The 14,935-nt window shown below is 49.4% G+C and overlaps 1 protein-coding gene across 1 annotated transcript in view; it reads left to right on the plus strand.

The window, feature by feature from the left end:
• CHN2 (chimerin 2) overlaps window positions 1-14,935 on the plus strand; it is a 275,775-nt gene that overhangs the window by 244,356 nt on the left and 16,484 nt on the right. The window lies entirely within an intron of this gene.

The following is a 14,935-nucleotide window of genomic DNA, read 5'->3' on the forward strand; positions in this document are numbered from 1 at the left end:
ATGCACAGACCAGACAGGACCCTCTCCCTCCCCAGTTTTAAATAGATGTCTTTGACACCGAGCGCACCCCGGAGTGGCTGGTGGCTTTCAATGGTACAGCTGGTGCCACTGTCCCAGAGCTCGAGTGGCTGGGGTGGGCGTTCCCTCTGGCATTCCCTGTCCCTTCCACCCTCTCCTCACCCCCAGCTAACTGCAGTTGGGAACACTGCAGGTCTTTGGAGGAATGTTTGCCAAGGCGGCCTGTGCTATAAATAAAGCAGGGGGTTTTAGTAACAAGCCACTGAACGAACTGAAGAAAGCAACCTCTTATCAAAGGCCCCTGCCACTTGCTTGGAATTTGGTTTCATGCCTTATTTCAGCATTAGCTTTGTGTTCATGCGGCCTCCTCATGGGCCTTATTCTGAAACCTTGATTTGTGATCAGGGTTACTGTCCAAGGGTGTAATGTGCATGGCACAGACTATGTGCTCAATAAAAAGAACACATGATCACATTTTCTAAGATTTTGCTGTTTGAAAGGCAGAGCAATAGAGAGAAGAGGAGAAGGAGAGACACAGAGGGATCTTCCATGCACTGGAAATGGCAGCAATGGCCAGGACTGGGCCAGGCTCAAACCAAGAGCTGGGAACTCCATCCAAGTCTCCCACATGGGTGGCAGGGGCCCAAGCACTTGGGCCGTCTTCTGCTGCTTTCTCAGGTGCATTAGTAAGGAGCTAGATTGGAAGTGGGGCAGCCTAACCTGCTGTTCCACAGTGCTGGCCTCGGCCTCACACGATCTCATTTTCGTGCCTATCAGGAAATAGGCCTTGCTAGGCCCTGTCTGAGCTCCAGCCCAGGGACTGCCAACCTGAGATTCAAATCAACCAGTGGAGCTCAGCGCCTCACTCCACAGCAAGATTTTTTTGCCCCAGACAGGACTGTGTTTGCTCTACCCAGAAAGCTGGGCAGGAGGAATGCGAGGCAGCTCCTGGCACTCCTGTCATTCAGTCCCCCATCACTGCTCCTGAGGGCGTTCACCACACTTGCATCCCAAACACAGCCTGTCTGGGGAAAGCCCACACGCAGCCCTGGGAAGCACGGCACGGTCCTGCCTCCTTTCGTGCAGGAAATACGTGCTTTTCAGCACTGCAGGCTAATGCGACATTGGCCTCATTTAAAACCTGGGTTTTCTCGGGTTACCTGTGCCTACTTGGCACCCAGAGGAGTGTGTTCCAGGAATGCTGAAATCGACCCCTCTCACCAATGAAAACTGTTGCTCAAGACAGAGACCACTCTGTTAATCAAGTCTTTCACTTCTGTGACATAACTGTGCCTTCCCCGCCAGCACAGGGGTGAGGCAGCTGTGGCTGGCTGAGTGCTGCTGCTGGCTCAGTTTCTCCCTCTGAGTAATGGGATTGTCGTGAGGCTTAAGGAAAACACGTCAGTCACTTCCCGAGTCTCTGGTGTCTACTAAGTGTCCATTGGCTATCCACTTGTATGGATGCATTTATTCCTCATCTTTTTTTTTTTAACAGGCAGAATGGATAGTGAGAGAGAGACAGAGAGAAAGGTCTTCCTTTTTGCCGTTGGTTCACCCTCCAATGGCCGCTGCGGCCGGCGCATCGTGCTGATCCGAAGCCAGGAGCCAGGTGCTTCTCCTGGTCTCCAATGCAGGTGCAGGGCCCAAGCACTTGGGCCATCCTCCACTGCCTTCCCGGGCCACAGCAGAGAGCTGGCCTGGAAGGGGGCAACCGGGATTAGAACCCAGTGTGCCGGCGCCGCAAGGCGGAGGATTAGCCTGTTAAGCCACAGCGCCGGCCTCCTCGTCTTTTTTGTGCCCGCCACCTTTCCTGCACGTCTTTGCTCGGCTTTTTTGACGTTCTGACTTTGTGCCCTCGCGTCCCCGTGCCTTTCTTCTGCCATCTCTCTCTCTTCCTCTCTCATTAACTAGATGTCATGTAGAATGAGGCAGAGTCTGAGGATTCGTGTTACTTCTGAAGCTGTTTTATCATAGAGCTGATGCTGGCTTATGTTTTCTTCATGGATTTAAAATGTAAATGAGTGATTTTGATGTTTTTAGATTTCACATATGTTCCCCAATTTTGTAATGTTTTTAATCTTTTTTCAAAGATTCACTTATTTATTTGAAAAGTGGAGTTAGAGAGGCAGAGGCCAAAAGAGAGACAAAGAGAGAAAGAGGAAGAGAGAGGTCTTCCATCTGCTGGTTCACTTCCCCAAAAAGCCACAATGGCTAGAGCTGGGCCAATCCAAAGCCCGGAGTCTGGAGTTTCTTCTGGGTCTCCCACGTGGGTGCATGGACGCAAGCACTTGGACTATTCTCCTTTGATTTCCCAGGCACATCAGCAGAGAGCTGGATTAGAAGTGGAGCAGCCAGGACTTGAACTGGCACCCATATGGGATGCCAGCACTGCAGGTGGCAGCTTTATTTGCTGCGCCATCGCACCAGCCCCTTCCCCCAGATTTTAAAAAGTACTTCACTTCTATGAGGACTCAGTGAGTTCCTAACAGTGCCAGGACCAGTGACCACAGAGGTGACCAGGTTTGGGGGCCACAAGTCCAAAACCAAGGTGTCAGGAGGGCATGCTGCCTCTGGATGCACTGAGACAGGAGCTGGACCATGTATCCCTCTGGGTTCTGATGGCTTTGGCTTGGGCACTCACCACTCTCACCTCTGCCTTCATCTTCCTGGTGCCACTTTCTCTGAGTCTATGTCTGCTCAGAGACAATGGTTATATTAAAGGCCCACCCTAATCCAAAATGACTGCATCTGAATTGTTTGCTCAGTGATCCTGTTTCCAATAAGGTCACATGTGCAATGATCAAGGACTAGCACTTGAACACCACACCTATGGGGGAGGGAGGAGAGAGACAGTGCAACCCATAAGGAGGATGTTAATGTTTTCAGGAGCCTTCAATGGGAAGGGTATCCAGCCCCCCTGCCCCCAGTAACACATCATCAGTGCTGTGAGTTTAAGCTTGCCATTTAAGCAAGGGGCTGCAAAGCATGCTGGGATCTGGTTGTTTCTAAGCATCAATCTCTGGGACCAGGCACCAGTGCTAATTTCCATGGCTCCTATTTGGTTTCCTTCAAGAAAAGTTTTTATTGATTCTTTTTCTTATCAGTGTTCTATTGTTCCAATAGAAGGTGGTAGAATGTAGTCATTAATCGTTTCACGTCTGACAAACATTTCTGCATAGAAAGAGATGCAGTAGGAGCGCTGAACATCTTTGTAAAACAGGTGGCGACCTTGCACTCTGTAGAGCAGAAGTATCTGTGTGCATGGCACACTCTCATGTAGAGCCTGTACTTCCTAATCAGCTTGATGACATGGACTTCAGTTCACGTTAATGTATGTGGCTAAGCAAAGGCTGGCTAAGTAATGGGGGGGTAGTGAAAAATGAAAGTGCGGGCTCCTTGTTAAAGAATTAGTAAGGGTTTCCAGACAGTGAGAGCACAACACTACAGGAGAGGGCCCTTGGCAGGGTCATTAGGCTGTGCAGGAGAGATGGAGACACTCTCAGGATGCGTGAGGATTGTGCTTGTGTCCCACCTGGCCAGGGATGCTGGCCCTGTGTGCTCCCCCGCATCTTCTACGTGTAGGGGGCTTGTGCTCTAGCTTAGCCCAGGTGTCCCAGCATGCTGTGTAGTGACTCTCCCAAGTGCCCCCGTTGGACATAAGTGACCTTGTTGCCCTACCTACCCTTTCCTGTCCTCACAGTGAGCCCGTCATGTGTGTGCTGGGGCCTGCTACTTCTAATGTGCCTACCTGTCCCATCCTGGGGGACAGGTTCAAGTTCCCAAGGCAGAGGATGTGTCTTGCCGCTACTGCTAGTGAGCCTGTTCAGAATATCCCCGCACTTTCTCCATCTTCTGGTTCACTCCTGATGTCTGTTCCTGCCATTTTTTTTTTTTTTGGACAGGCAGAGTTAGAGAGAGAGAGAAAGAAAGGTCTTCCTTCCGTTGGTTCACTCCCCAAATGGCCGCCACGGCTGGCACTGCGCCAATCTGAAGCCAGGAGCCAGGTGCTTCTTCCTGGTCTCCCATGCGGGTGCAGGGCCCAAGCACTTGGGCCATCCTCCACTGCACTCCCAGGCCACAGCAGAGAGCTGGACTGGAAGAGGAGCAACTGGGACAGAATCCGGTGCCCCGACCGGGACTAGAACCTGGGGTGCCGGTGCCACAGGTGGAGGATTAGCCTAGTGAGCCGGTGCTGGCCCATTGTTTTTTGTTTAACTAATCTAGTGATCGTCTGCTTTGGAACGAGCCATCTCTGCTTCCTCTGCCTCCCTCCTTCTCCCTGACCTCATAAAACACTGCGTGAGCCCATGGCTCCCACTCGCATTCTTGCCAGGCTTACAGTTGCCTGTCACGCTTTCCCGTCCATCCTCATTCCACTGTGTGCTCCTTGGGAGTGCAGATGTGGGATGCTGCACCTGCACTTTGGCCGGGGCAGAAATGGAGTTCAGAAATGGTCATGGGCTTTGTTTTTATTTGTTTTCTCCAGTAGCCAGAAAAGGCAGTTTTGGAAGGAACATGTCTGAGAGAAATAGCTCCAACGAAGAGCAAAATCCATCACCTGAGTATAAATTGAAAGACTCCAAAGGGGGAACTTTTACACACTGTTGATAAGGATTTGTATACCCATTGTGGCGAACAGCATGGAGGCTTCTCCAAAAACTAAGAATAGGTCTGCCAGATGACCCCACCATGCTACTTGTGGGTGTAGATGCAAAGACAGGAAATCAGCGCATCAAAGAGAATTCTGTACTGCCATCCTCAGTGCTGCACTGTTCACAATAGCCAGGCTGTGGAAGCGACCTAGGTGTCCACAGGTAGATGAGCAGGTAAAGAAAGTGTGGTCTATACATTGTGAGATAGTACTCGGTCATAAAAAGAATGAAATCCTGTCGTTTACAGCAAAATGGATGAGACCGGAGGACATTGTTAGGCGAAATAAGCCAAGGCCAGAAAGATAAATACTGCGTGTTCTCATTTATATGTAGGAGCTAAAAAAAAAAAAAAAACGGTGGTCTCGAGAAGAGAATGCTGGTCCGCAGAGACTGGGAAGGAGGGGAGGGGTCCGGGAGAGGCTGGACGATGGGCGCCAGAACACAGGAGGCGGAATACGCTCTAGAGCTCTGCAGTGCGGCAGGGAGACTGTAGCCCACAACAACCTCTGTTTTATGATGAACCACATGGAGGTCAAAGCCTCAGATACAAAGAAGTGATCAGGAGATGGAAATGCTCATTTGCCCTGATCCAGTCGTTACACACCATATGTATGTATTGAATGATCACCTGGAGCCCATAAATATTCCAGTTATTTCTGTCAGTTAAAAACTGGATAGCAGAGCACTCAAAGCAGGACTGTAAGAAACAGGGTTAGAAACGTAGGCAGCAAGAAAATGCAGTTTCTGCTCCCCAGGGGCTGTGAGGAGGAGCCTCGCCCACCTGCCTCACCCTGTAGCCTGGTTCCACCGCTGTAATCCTTGGAAAGTCTTACTGTCAGGGAGTAGCACTGCTGGAAGCCATCTAATGCGAGACAGGCACCAGTGCACAAGAGGGCCTCCTAGAGCCCAGGGGTTGCCCAGAGCCCAGGAAGAGGAGGAGGCAGGAACTGGGCCTACACCTGCAGCCCGTCCCGTGCCTCTTCTCTCTGCCCCTCTCTCTCCTACCTTTTCTCTCCCTCAGTCTTCCCATTCCTCAATCAGTTAGCTGTGGAGGAGGCTTCCGGAGGCCTGCGGTGTGGACAGTGACTTGGTGACGTGTGAAAGAAAGGAACCCACCGGCCAGGTGCCTTGAGAGCATCAGCTGTGGCCCCTCCTCCTTGCTCTGCTGAGTTCCCCTTCGGTTTGCATTGGGTTCTGCCTGAAGCAACTCATGAAGCCACTCTGGTGTGACTGTTGGCCACGGCAGGCCCAGACATTCTGCAGCTGGATGGCCCCCCAACCCCTGCCTCTCTGGGTACAAGGAGGGGGCCTCCTCTTCCCCTTTAGTTCATCGGGGTACCCGCCACTGCTGTGCCATTTGGGAGCCTGGGCTAGCCCTCAGCAAATCTGGGAAGCACATGCAGTTCATCTCCGGCAGACGTTCACCCAAACCTCCTGCGTGGCCTCTCTTGCTCCTGCTGGCCCTGTCCCTTGAGTTTTTCCATTGCACCCCCCTGTGAGACTGGCCAGCCTATCCCTTCTAGATCTGAGCTTCTGTTTATTCCTCAAGGGGGTACCTTCTGCTGATACCATACGTGTTAGGGTTAATTTGAAATAGCCCCTGAATCCTGACGAACCAACCTGGGGAGGCGCTCAAAGACCCTTTCTTAGGACCCTGTGATTCACCAGGGATTCACTGTGCTCCACAGAGAGCAGGTGTTCCTTTTCAGAAGAATTCACTCATGAAAGTGACAGCCAAGTGAATCTAGTAGCCCTGTTTCAATGTTTTGTTTTTTTTTTTCATTATTGTTTTTTCATTTATTTGAAAGGCAAAGAGACAGGGACAGACAGAGATCTTCCATCTGCATGTTCATGTTCACCCCCCAAATGCCTGACGACAGCCAAGGTCGGACCTGGCCAAAGCCAGGAGCCTGGAACCCATTCTTAGTCTCCCAAGTGGGTGGCAGGGACCCAAGTACTTGTGCTGACACCTGCTGCCTCCCAGAGTGCACACTGGCAGGAAGCTGAATCAGAAGCGGAGGAGCCAAGATTTGAACCCATGTGCTCCAATACTGGATGCCAGGGGCCCATGGCATCTAACCGCTGTGCCAAAGGCCTGCTCCTGGTAATCCTGTTTTCAGTGGATCCTTTTGGAGCCTTAACAGCATGAAGCTTTTATCCGAGGGAGTTGCGTTCAGCGGGCAAGTGAGGAAGCAAGTTTTGGAGAAGGTCCTCGCACAGGTGGCTGCTTCCCTGCCTGACGAGGCCTGACTCAAGGCTGATTCTGACCTCCCTGGCATATCTGGGTGTAAATGCCGGGACACTGTCATTGTATATCCTTTACAAAGCAGCAGAGCTCCATGGATGACAACAGGCTTTGACACAAACCCTACAGCCACGCTTTGCTTCGGCCATGCACCAGGGAAGCGGCTCGGCCGAGCTGCTTCACAAGGTCAACCATGTACTCCAGAGACTGACCCACAGGGAGTGCTCAGCTGTGAGTAATTTTCTATTGAGCTTGCTTTAGTCCAAAGAACACATCGTTCAAAGGGCCTATTCTAAATGACTAAATGCCCGATCTGGCATCGTTAAGCCAGTGAAATAGGCCTTTTGGCTTTTACTTGGAGGAGCATGGTTCTAGTGTTCACTGTACATTTTAGTTGGACATTTCTCTAAGTTCTAAGAAAGGGAAGCTCTGTAGTCGTGCATCTCGGCACTCAGCAGATAAGGGTTAGAGCTGAGTACACACCAGTGGTGGTGTAAGAATATGAACTCTCATTCTACTGAGTGGTTCTCAGTCAGGGCGATTCTGCCCCCTGGGGAACATTGGGCGATAGATGGAGATGCTTTTTGGTTCTCACATCTGGTGTCCACCAGAGGCCAGGGGTGCTGCTGTATGTCCCACAATGCCCAGGACAGGCATCCACAGTGAACAGTTCTGCAACCCCAGAGGTCGGTAGTACTGAGATGGAGACACCTGGCAGTAGGGAGCCCTGGCAGGCTTCGATCAGGACCTGTCAGGAGAACGTGGGTGCTGATGGGCTCATGAACCTGGCACCGAGCCAGCACAGCAGCATGACTTGATGCAACTGGGAGATTCCCAAAAGGAGCTGTGCCCATCAGCATTTTAGAAATTAAATCCTATTTTAAACAGACGGAGTGGTTGCTGATTAGACAAACAGGGCCTCCATGGCCCCATGGTTGAGAACCCTGGCTGCTCAGTAGGCCCCACAGTCTCTGTCACAGACCAAGTGAGTCCCCTCCTCGACTTCACATCTGCAGAGGTCACTTCAAGGTCAGTCTCTGATCCCGAAGGTAGTTCTCGAGGAGTTCACTGTCTCATGATGATGATGGGGAAGTCAACGAGGTTATACAAAAGCCCTCGCTAGAGATCTGGGGCCTTTGCTGTGCTGCTGACCTTCTGGGTGACCAAGGGGAAGCCACCTGCCTTGCATCTCCTCCATTCAACCTGGGGAAAGCTGCACTGGACCCTCTTGGACACAGGGGCTGGTAGCCGGAAATGGCGTTAGGCATCTTCAGGTCTCCCTTTGTGCATGTAAAGTACCTAAGCGATAGCACCTCTGACCTCCCCGAGGCCTTTCAAAAGCAAAAGAATGGATTCACATTTTTTAAAAAGATTTTATTTATTTATTTGGTAGGTAGAGTTACAGTGAGAGAGAGAGAAAGGTCTTCCTTCCACTGGTTCACTCTCCAAATGGCTGCAATGGCTGGAGCTGCGCCAGTCTGAAGCCAGGAGCAAGGAGCTACCTCAGGGTCTCCCATGTGGGCATAGGAGCCCAAGCACTCGGGCCATCTTCCACTGCTATCCCAGGCCATAGCAGAGAGCTGGATCAGAAGTGGAGCAGCTGGCACATGAACTGGCACCCATATGGGATGCCGGCACCGCAGGCGGAGGATTAACCTAGTGCGCCACGGCGCCAACCCTGTGGATTTGCATTTTTAATGTGAATAACGAAAATGGCAAAGTGAGGGCGCCCTGGTTTTAGTCTACATGAGGGACTCAGCCGAGGGGACACTGGGCACTTCTGGGGATCTCTGTGGTTCGTCCTACTGTGGTGTTTCCCAGTAGAGGCCAGGTTGCTGCTGAACATCCCTGAATGCATAAGACAGCCCCACCCCCACCACAAGGAATTTTCTAGTCTCCAATGTGAACAGGAGCAAGGTTGAGAAACCCTGATGCAGACTGATAAGGAAAAGCAGGAATTCTCCACTGTAGCATCATGCATAGCAGTTGTGCTTCCTCCCAGCTCCCAGGCTGAGCTGGTTAGACGTTTGGATGGTGTTCACCCTGACCCATCAAAATAGATTTGTTACAAAACCACGGGAGAATACTGCCTTCCAGAGCCGACAGATGGGGGACAAATAACATCCTGTTCATTCAGAGCCAGGCTGGGGGCTGCGAACGCCTGAGATTTTTCTTGACAACTCCTCTTGCCCTTGTTTTTGCTGTGGTCGCTCTTGGGCTATTTGTCAAACATCCCTTATCTCCTGTAATATCATCTCTTTGTGTTTGGTGTGGTTTCTGAGTTCCAGGCAGACCATGCCTAGTATAATAGTCTTGGATAGACGTTCTTCCTGTCTGGGGTATTTTCTTCCTGTCTATGGTATTTTAGTGACTGCCCTCGAGTTTTCAAAATGTTCTTTCTTTAAAAAGATATTCTTGAAAGTCAGTAAACTTCAGAGAATGGAAAAATCCTGATCGGTGACTTTTAAAATATGGGGTATTTCATGAACCCCACCTAGAGTGAGGTTCAGAGTCAGCTTGCACAGGTAGCCTACCATCGAGAGACTGAATTAAAGCAACTTGAACTCTGTATCAGCCATGAAAATAAACAGGGGCCCGCCCCAAAAAGGAGTTAGGCAGTGGGCCTAAGACAATGTTTAACTTTGTGTTTCCCCTCTGTTCCATTTTGTGTTATTTCTGTGGGACCGTGTGTGGATTCTGGGAGTCAACTGCTGTTCAGAAATGTCCACCTGCGTTTGTTCTGCTGGAGCTGTGAGATGAAAGGCACAGGGGTGCAGACGGGGCAAGGATGCTGGTGAAGGTGGCCAGGTTAATAAGTATGGAGTGTGGCTTTGCTCCCATTTATTTTCCAAGCATTAGTAAGAAGTGAGATGTCAGAAGATCTGTGCTTAGCCTTGCCTGGATTTCCTGAACAATCAGTAGGCCAGTTTCTGTTCTGTTAACGTGGAGGCAGCGCTGTCGCTGTGCCTGTATTTTCTAAACACTGTGCTCCTGATAGATTTAAACTCTGCACATCCAAGGACCAGTGCAGGGCCAGGTTCACAAGGGGGCACACAGCATGCAAGTCCTGAGTGAGTGAACAGTAAGTCAATAGCAAGGTAGGTACGTGGAGGAAATGGGAAGTAGCTCTCTCTGACGTCCTCCATGCCACTTCTGAGAGATGGTCGGTCTCCACGTATGCGTAGTTTGGTTTCTGACCTTCCCACACGGAACCGCTGATAGCAAATATGTTGCAGCAAACACACTGGGATCTGGCTATCAATATTTACTTGGAATTTACTAGCATTATAGTCAAGACACGATGTGTGTAATATTGATTCTTTTGCATACGTTGAGTCTTGATCGATGGTCAGTGAATGTAAATGTTCTGTGTGTTTTTGGAAAGAGTTGTATTCTTTGAATTATTTGATATGAAGTCCCTCTCCTATTCACTAAATTAACTGTGTATTTGAGTCATTCGTGTCTATGAACAGATGTTAAAAATCATTGATTGGGCTGGCGCCGTGGCTCACTAGGCTAATCCTCCACTTGCAGCGCCGACACCCCGGGTTCTAGTCCCGGTCGGGGCGCCAGATTCTGTCCCGGTTGCTCCTCTTCCATTCCAGCTCTCTGCTGTGGCCTGGGAGTGCAGTGGAGGATGACCCAGATCCTTGGGCCCTGCACCCACATGGGAGACCAGGAGGAAGCACCTGGCTCCTGGCTTTGGATCGGTGCAGCACACCGGCCGCAATGCGCTGGCCTTAGCGGCCACTTGGGAAATGAACCAACAGAAAAAGGAAGACCTTTCTCTCTCTTTCTCACTGTCTAACTCTGCCTGTCAAAAAAATTTAAAAAAAAAAGAAATAAAAAAATAAAAATCAGTGATTATGGATTTATCAGGTTTTCCTTCTAATTCTTTCCATTTTTGCTTTGTATTTTTGAGATCATGCTGTCACAGACATCTAAGTTCAAAATTATTATACCTTTCTGACAAAAATAAGTCTTATAAAATGGCCATCTTTATCTCTAATAAGGCTTATATATTTGATCCACTTTGGGTGTCTCTTGACTAGCATTTTGTATGTTTTTAATTTCAACATTTCTCTTAGAGTGTGTTTAAGAGATTTTTTTTTTAAATATGAGCTGGAAATGTGTCTTTTTGATGAGTTAGTCACTTAGATTTTCTGTGCTTGGTGACCTGTAAGGATTATCTTTCTATATTCACTGCTTTATATTACTGCTTTTTCTCCTCTCCTTTTTATTGGCCTGATCAAGTGTAATTCCTTTATGTCTTTTTTAACTTAAGAATCCCATTTGTCCTGTTTCAGGAGCCCTGAAATCGTCTCACTGTTTTATGCAGATCCTATCTGTTTTCTTGCTCACCACTGCTTCTTAAAATCCTATTCCTTCCTCCTACGTTCAGTTCTCTTCTCACAGGAGTACATCCTTTGGTATTTTGGGTGAAGATCTGTGAGTGGAAATTCTTGGCATTTGTCTGAAATATCTTTATTTTACCCCTGCTCACGTTCGATAATCTCATCTCGTTTGGCTGAGCAATAGCCTGGTTTTGCCCTAATTGCTGGCCTTTTGCTGGTGGAGTATTTTTTTTTTTAAAGTTTGCTTATCTTTTGGCGTTCTGCAATTCACTATGATGTACATAACTTATAGACTGTTTCTATTTATCTTGTCTAAGATTCATTTAACATTTCTTGATCTGAAGTTTACGTGGCTTTTGCTGATTATGGACATGTCTTGACTGGTTTTTGAGTTTTGCTTGCATGTATGGCCTTAGCTTATCTCCCAGCTTTGCTCTTGGCTTGCCCCCTCTCTCCTTCCCCATCTCTCCTCCCCACCTTCAGACCCATCCCATCTACCAGTCAGCAGACGCCCGTGCTCTCCTGACACCACATCTCAAGCTAGCCTGCCTTTCTGTGGGATAACACGTCCATCTTTCGTGGTGGAGTCACTCTACCAGCTTACCACTGTTTATTCTTCAGTTCCCTGGTGACTTCTGCTGTCACCCGTCCAAGGAGACATCTCCTGCCGAGGTTGCTAATGACTTTCATGCACTTGAACTCACTGCATTTCTGACCCACATGCAACATGGTTGATCCCTCCTTCCCCAAGACACTCTGCACACCTTGCCCTCTGCAGCAGCTGGCCTGGGGGGTGAGCTCTGTCTTCTTGATCTGATCCTCTCTGTCCCTGATACTTTTAATCCATTCGCCCAATTCTCAATAGCATCTGTTTGTGAAGGATGGCCAGATGTATACCTCTCGCCCTCACCCTCTTCTGAGCTCTCCTGGGTGTGAATTTCTGCCTGATGCTAACAGGTAGACAGCAGAGTAGCATTTAACGAACTTCACCTGTCTAAAGTGAGTTCTTGAACTTCTCCCTGAAAGTCATCCCCATCTCAGCCAACGGTATCACCATCCACCCAGTTCCTGAACGAGTGTCTGGGAGTCATTCATGATTCCCCTCTCCCTCAAAGACCCACCGTTACCCTTTTATCAAGTCCTGTGCATTCGGTCTTCATAAATGTCTCCAACCCGTCCACCAGTCATCTCCGCCCCCGGCAACCAGATCTCAGCCACCATCATTTTTCAAACTAGACCGCTACACAATCTCCTATCACACCATGAACATTCCCCTCACCTATTTTCAACTCAGTGGTCCGTTTTTAAGACAAAATCGCTATATTTTCTTAAGTCCTCTCCAAGCACTTCCTGTTGTGCTGAGACTAAAGCCAGATCCACACTTGGGCAGGAAGCCATCAGGGCCCACGCCTGACTTTCTCTTTCCTACTTCCAGCCGCATCCTAGCTCCTCTCCCCTCACTCTGGTGCCCTGGCTACCTGGCCTTCCGGTTCCTGGCTCGCACCACACTCTTTGGCTCCTGCAAGGCCTCTGTGCGTTCATTCTACCTGGAATGTTCTCCATCCCTCCCACCCCCACCCCCACGGCACCAGCTCTTCTCTCCCCTCTGGCCAACTTCCAAGAGAGGCCTCCCTGGCACCGGGCAGCCCTGGGCCTCTGGTGGCAGCCGCAGCCTCATCTTTTCTCTTCTACAGCCCTTTTCACACTTTTTTTTCAGGGGAGTTGTATTTAACTTATTCAACAGTAAATTAAGTCAACTTTGTTGCCATGGTTTAACCAGCAGCTTTGAAACACTTGCAGTAAAATAGTAAGAAAACTATGACTACTGAATTTGGAAAATGTTCACCTTTTGTAAAAATTTTTTGTTTGTTTACTTGAGAAGTGAGGATGGGGAGAGGGGAAGAGGGAGAGGGAGAGAGGGAGAGAGAAAGGGAGGGGGGAGGGAGGGAGGGAGGGAGGGAGAGGGAGGGAGATCCCATCTGCTAGTTTACTTCCCAGTTGCCCACAACAGCCTGGACTGGTAGGGACTGAAGCCTGGAGCCAGGGACTGAGTCCAGGTCTCACATGAGCCACGTGGACCCAGTTAGTTGGGCCATCACCACTGCCTCCCAGGGTCTGCATTAGCAGGGAACTGGAGACAGGAGCCAAAGCCAGGACTTGAACCCAGGTACTCGGATGTGGGAGGTGGGCATCCTACCCACTCAGCTAAACACCTGCTCCCACTGTCCAGCCTTTCACAGGAGGTTTTACTGCGCAATTCTTTTCGTGCCAGGTTTGATCCCAGTGGGCCTCGGTGAACCATGGCCTTTGGTGCCATGAGAACACAGTGCCCCCGAGACGGGCTGTCTGCACCCCTACAAGGAGTGCTTTGTCACGTGCCTGGGCCGTACTCTTACAGACACGTCTCCATTTCAGTAAGAACACTTTGAAAGATTTTTCTCATCGCTTGTCACGTCAATAGACAGTTTGCATGTGGTACACCGAAATGCCAAAAGATATTATAATTCAGTTTACTGCATAGAAATCATGGCCTTGAGTTGTTCTTTTTGACTTATTTTTCACTTTTTCCTCCTCTGTCAGTCCCATTAGGTGGAAACCAGGTGTGTTTTGTCTGCCACTTAATGTACATGCAGGGACTGGCATGTGTGAACACAGAACTCAAATGATGCTCTCTCTTAAGCAGAGCTGCAATGAGCTGTGTTCCAAATTGTGACCATGGCTGTCTTCCTGATTCCTTTGTTAGATAAGTCAGATACAGGCATCCCAATTTGTTTTTTAAAAAAATGCAAATGTCTACATTTTTATTAACCGAAGTTTATAAGTCTGAAAGGCCTTTTATAATAAAGTGATACAACATTGGGACCCCATCACATGCTTGCATGCCTCTATAGATGGCCTTTGGCGGTTTTGGTGGCCACATTGGCTTGCAAGGAATGCCGCAGCACTGCTCCTTGGTGCCAGGAAACAACTACTTTTGTTTTATTTTGTTTCTTCTGTAAATCATGACTTAATCCGTGATCCTGTTACAGAAAGACCTGGGCCTGAATAACTAGAGCAAAACCATCCTTATGATGTGATAGGCAGGGTATCTCACAACTGGCAGGGTACCAGCCAAGGAGACTGGCCAGCCAGGGTGGGTTTTCAGCCCACCCACATGAAGGACAGATGGGGACACACACACACACACACACACACAGCTTGCTGGGCACAGACCCTATCTCTGGGGAAAGCAATTTCATAGGCCCTATGAGTAGCCTGCATTTTCAGCCAACTCCCTTGCTTTTTTTAACACTCTCTTTGGAAGTGGCTCAAAGCCCTGGAACCTTTTAATTATCCTATAATCACATCTTATTTATACCTGTCTGGGTACTCTACAGATGGGGCAACTGCCGTCCCAAGGACACATAATTGAGCCCTGTCTTCCAGAACTTGCTGAGCTAAATGCAGGTTGCGGCAAGCGGCCCAGGCTATCTTGGGTTCATCCGCACGGTGCCTCGTTTGGGGCACTGAGTCTTGTTCCTTAGCTGATGGCGTGTTCCTGTAACCTGTTTCTCCACATTCCTTTTGGACCGGGGCACGGTGGGTCAGTGCAGGGTTTCAAAGATCAAAGCACGGTTCTGTTTCCTCTGGATCTGCCCCGCTGGATGGAAGAGACCCAGTGAGGA

The sequence above is a fragment of the Lepus europaeus genome, chromosome 20 (assembly GCF_033115175.1).
Source record: "Lepus europaeus isolate LE1 chromosome 20, mLepTim1.pri, whole genome shotgun sequence".
Classification (NCBI taxonomy): Eukaryota; Metazoa; Chordata; class Mammalia; order Lagomorpha; family Leporidae; genus Lepus; species Lepus europaeus.